The sequence below is a fragment of the Schistosoma mansoni genome, chromosome 1, assembly GCF_000237925.1.
Source record: "Schistosoma mansoni strain Puerto Rico chromosome 1, complete genome".
NCBI classification, from domain to species: Eukaryota; Metazoa; Platyhelminthes; class Trematoda; order Strigeidida; family Schistosomatidae; genus Schistosoma; species Schistosoma mansoni.
This window is the reverse complement of record NC_031495.1, coordinates 33876059-33882108: the sequence shown is the minus strand read 5'-3', so window position 1 is coordinate 33882108 and position 6050 is coordinate 33876059.

Sequence of the window (6050 nt, the reverse complement as noted above, 5' to 3'; positions counted from 1 at the left end):
CTGTTTGTTAAACTGTAAGATCCTCTTCTCGATCTATAATGAGGTAGTTATTGTTCATTGTTAAGCAGTCTCATACTGAGATGAAACATCCATCAAGTATTTCGTGGTTTTTAATAGTTGTCTATTTAATTTCAGTTCATAATGTAGAAACTTAAAATATCAAACTTTTTTATAATAACTGAATAGTGATATTACGTTTGTTTTCCCCAAAATAATAAACAATAAGAGATCGTAACACGAATTTATGTACCTTATAGAGGAATTAAATATATAACTTTAATCAAAGATAATCGTAAAATGTTTATAGGTTCTTATATTATGACATCATAGTTTAATTATGCCAAGTTACCAATCTGTACTCATGGGTATTTCATTTCCATTACTGAAAATGAGACTATGAAAAATAAACTCAACCTTCCTGACAATTATTTCACGTTATAATCATACATTCATTTATACTCTTTTTAAAAATAAATATTCAAGTGTAAACTAACAACTATTCAATACAATTCGGACTGTATTGTATTGTGTAACATATGTTATATCCTCTACAGTTAGTAAAAATATACTGACACATAATCATTTTTCCTATTGATCATATCCAACTTAATATCTAAATTAGCTGCACAACTATCCATTTCAAGGAAAACAGAAAATTTGAATCATGTTACTATTACACCTTGAGTATGACTGTCCATTTAAATCTTCATTATTTGTTTATAAAGTTAGATGAATCTTAGCCTATAGTTTTTTCATTAATTAAGGGCATAAATGTAGAGAACACGAGCAGATAATAACGGCCCATAAACCCTAAGATAATCATTTCATGAGATAAAAAGATCTCATTTACTTAATGAGTAAGGATTCAGTGTGCTCAATTTTAAGGCATTCTTTATCTGTGACAACCAATGATGCCATCCTATCTATTTAAACCAGAATAGACTGAATGAGGTTCAAGGTTGTTACCTGTTACCCAAAATCTATACGCTTCAATTTCCAACCACCTCTATACAGATATGACATATAGAATAATCCATTTAAATAGTGAAATGATTATTCAACAATGGGATTCAAGGATAAAATAATTTCACTGGTTAGAAAAATTATACATAATCTGACTGAGACTCATTAAATAAGTGGTATGATGTTCATCACAAGAGCTGAATATCCCAGGTCTCCTTGAGTGCAAGAGTGCAAATATGAACTAGTTAGAATTTTCAAATTGCGACAAGCACTATAAGCAGAGACGGATGATGGTTAGCAGTAGAGTAATGGACTCAGAATTGATTTATTTAGTACTTGTCGGCTAGAAGCACCTACATCCCAGAGTTGACTCGAATCCAGTACCGTTCACTTCAAACCAAATATTAGGATTGATAGCACTTATTATTCGTGTTGTTCCGTTGTACTATTTAAACATGGATTAATGTTGATTTGGTTATTTAATCTCCGAAGAAGTGGCTTACACTGAGTGATGAAACGTCAGAAAATCTCATTTTTCTACTCATTTGGATATTACAAATATATTATTTGTTTATAGCATGGATTAATAGTTGGTAACTGACTATTGTTTTTCTTTTATAAAAAACAATATATGGGCATGTAATAAGTAGTTTATAAAGAATTTGTTTTATATCTTTAAACATAAAGATATATTATATTTTAATGTTTAAAATTTTCAGTAATCAAGAAGACATCATGTCTTCGATTATTCAACTTCAAAGACGGTTGATTGTCTTATCATGCTTAAAATTGACACCATTTATTGACAGCTTAAGTGAAATTTATACTGTAGTGAACAATAATTAACAGAATAGTTTGTCTTTTGTTCCAACAGTATACACACTACTAGTGGTATTGTATATTGTATGTAGTACTACCTTATTGTGAACTGATGACAGTGGAAGAGTCATTGTAAACAAAAACGAATTGCAACGGTATATGATTTATTTAAACAAAATAAAATTCATTGATGGATTGAATGTTAAACTTCGTAGATCCTAGTGATTTAAATGTAATCCAGGTGGATGGATAATATGAAAGAACGATTTTACAGTGTGGTGTCAATAATTTTCTCAGTTGCATAATAGTTTTCAAAAATTTCATCGTCAGACTCTGCTGTTTAAGATTATAACTAATGTGTTAGAATGATCAGAATAAGGGAACTACTCGTCCAAACATTCTTTAGTTTTGCTTTTTTACTCTTTGATTAAAGCAAATCTATCGTAATGAAAAAATTTAAGTTATTTTATTACATATTTGGATGTATTTATCTGATAGTAAAAAAGCTGAAAAAAGTAATATTAGTGTAAGTATAACACTTTAAGTATCTTAATGTCATGTTATCCTGTGTTAAACTTTTTCATGAAATCAATGAAAATGATATAGTGATCGTTTTCTTACCACTTATGTATGTATGGATTGACTTCACTACACAGTTGGTTATTTTCAGTAAAATAACCTATTGTTATACAAATAATATAAAAGTTTCTAGTTTCAGACGTTTATTGGTGGGTATAACAGGGTTTTTCTGGCTTTATATAAACAAATATGTGAATCGCCTCCTAGATTGATCTCAGACAAGGTACTAAGAAAAGTCGAGGGACATTGGGCAGCTTATATAAAGTTTCTCGAAATCACACTCCTAAGACACTACCTGGGACCAAATATAGGACCCTCATATATATACATATATATATATATATTGCCCTGTTAAAATAAAGAATTAAAAAGAGACGTAAATTTATGATCCACAACTTCAAGTAATCTGTTAGTTAAACTGTAGTTAAACTTATATTGATTCTCTTTTCAAATGAGAAGTCGGTAACTGTAACTGAATGCGATAAATTACTGAAGTTTCCTTATTGGATCCTACTCTCAAAAGTTACTTTTCATTGTCGACTGATATCAACTGAAAAATAATTGAAATAAGAAATTGAGAAGTTTTAGATCGCTTTTTATGCTAGTTTGAGACCTGCCAACGATGTATGTCAAAGAACGTCCATATGCAATGATTTGATTAATAAAACTATTGGTTTTAACCAGTTTGTTTTAAATTTGAATCCCGCTTCACCTAGTTCAAGTTGACTAACAAAGCAATATCATTAGCCATTACACAAATAGTACATGAAAGAAATTTGCTAATATAAATCTGTACTGCTTAGATGCATTGAGTTTTTTATCCCATACTAATTGAAATACCGTGGTTAAGAAATTATATTTTGATTATTGAACTGAAATCCGATGATCCAAGTCTGATATATCTCAGTGATAATTCAATAAGAGTTGCAGATAGAATAAATGTTTTATTATTTTAACATTGACGAACTTCAAAAGTTATGGTTTCTCATTGAAACTACCTCAAAGCCAATAACAGGTGAATAAATGTATGTCGTTTCTTTCATACTCCATAGTTCTCTAGACGAAAAAATTATTTTCCAATTGGGATATTCTACTCAATATACAACTAAATGACTTGTTAATATTATTATTATTATCAGTATAGGGTTGTGGGAATTGTTTAGTTTTAATTGAGATCATGAACCGATCAATGTAATTGTGATTATCATTGATCAATGTAGAATAATAATTATATTGTAGACAGTTATAATCAATATCAAAAATAGAAAGTGACTTCATTCATAATGAAAAATTCTAATGTTCTAGTATCTTTTTCTATATTGGTACCCTACATCCTCTAGCTATTTTAAACAAAATTGTAAAATCATTATTTTTACATCAGAACAGTATAAAAAAGTATACTTCTTATATATCAATACATGTATATGTATATTTATTTATTGCATTTTATACGAATACATTTAGACTAATATTATCATTTAGTTGTACACATGAAAGGATTAGTATCTGACTGTGTTAATAATATGTAGTATATGTTAGTACACCTGTGTATATCTCTATATGTGAGTTATGATGTATGTTATTATTCTGAATAATTATAAGGAACAAAAATCAATTTATTCCATACCATGTCTTCTTGAATTGTAGGTATTTATATTTCTATCTTCATTCTTAACACTATCGTCACGACAACAGTCTTTTTTTTCTTCTTGTATTATTGTTACTATTATAATTATTATCGTCAATATCATCACCTTCATAATCACCGCCACCTAGTACCGATTTCTATTTCTATTTTTATGATGACCGTCATTCCATCTTTTTGTTTTGGAAGTAGTCAAATACCGTTATTCTTATCTCATATTTTCAACTTAGTTTATCTTACTAACACTTACACTGAATGTAATGAAAACAATTTTGATTTTCATTAAACAGCTGATTTCCTTTCCTTTATTTAAATACATACTCATGTATTAGTGTATGTGTGTACCTATTTGTGTGCAAAACAATTATACTTCATAAGTATATGTATATGATATGCAGAAACTATCCTCTTTAACTTTTCTTCGTATATTTATCAAAGAGAAATTCCACACTTTTACTCTTCTATATTTAAAATTGTACTGAAAGGCGCGTGTGAATAAAATACAAATTCATTTTATTACTATGCATTAAAAGTAATAATAGTAATGCTTATTATTATTATTATTATCATTATTATTGTTAATGATTATGTTCAATGATAATTATTGAATTTAGAACACCTGTTCGAAATTTTAAACAAAAGTTCCATGAAATGTATGTTTAGATGTTCATGTTATTACCATGGTTTGATTCATTTGAAGTACATGTTAGTTAGTGTATATGCACATGTGGACACTTTTTTTTTCCGTGTAGCCACTATTAGGAAGAAAAAAATTGCGAATTTGATTGTATAAATTTGTGTTCACATGTAACTAGAAACGTAGTACTTGTAGTTATTTCCCTTTAAAACTACTACTACTACTACTACTACTACTACAACTAGTACTACTACTAATAATAATATTGTCATAAGCGTACTATTTCGTAGCTAATAACAAGAAGCTTGAAAATGTAACCTTTGTTTAAAGTAAATCCTCATATATATCAATTCAATTGGAGACCTCAATAATGATTGGTGCTTTCATCAATATTTATCTTAAAAATCTTTAATTCTCACGAATAATTCAGGTCTTATATGTAGTTAGTAATAAGGAATAGAATATAAATTACACTAATGACATTACTTACTTACTTACGCCTGTTACCCCCTCGTTGAGGTGTATAGGCTTCCCATCAGCGTTCTCCATCCAACCCTAACCTGGGCAGTCCTTTCCAGTTCTTTCCAGTTAACATTCATCCCTTTCATATCTGCTTCTATTTCCCGACGTAATGTGTTCTTTGGCCTTCCTCTATTCCACTTCCCATCCGGTTTCCAAGTTAGGAATTGCCTCGTGATACAGTTTGGTGATTTCCTTGATGTGTGTCCTATGCACTTCCAACGTCTTTTCTTAATTTCCTCTTCAGGTGAAAGCTGATTTGTCTTCTCCCATAAAACGCTGTTGCTGGTAGTATCCGGCCAGTGAATGTTGAGTATTTTGCGTAAACAACTGTTTATAAATACTTGTACCTTCTTGACGATGGATTTAGTAGTTCTCGAACTTTCAGCTCCATACAGTAGAACTTTCTCGATATTCGTACTGAACATTCTCACTTTGAAGTTAGTTGACAGTTGTTTTGAGTTCCAGATGTTCTTCAATTGTAGAAATGCTGCCCTTGCTTTGCCAATCCTTGCCTTTACATCTGCATCCGATCCTCCTTGTTTATCAATGATGCTTCTCAGGTACGTGAATGTTTCTACATTTTCCAGAGTTTCTCCATCAAGTGTGACTGGGTTGGTATTCTACGTGCTGTATTTCGGTCGTCCAGTGCTTCCAGCTTTTCCATGGTGGAGAGAATAAACAATACTACCAAAAAGGATCTACCCTAATAACAAACTGTGTCATCATTTCTGAATCCCGTTTTCTTTAAAAAAATTAAGATGACTCTTTAAATGGAGAATTACAAATCCACTTAAACAAAAATTTTTTCAAGTTGCCATAAAAAGATATTTTCCAATAAATGATCGAAAAATGTAACCCTTCCCCCCATGTTGAACCCAAAAAAAA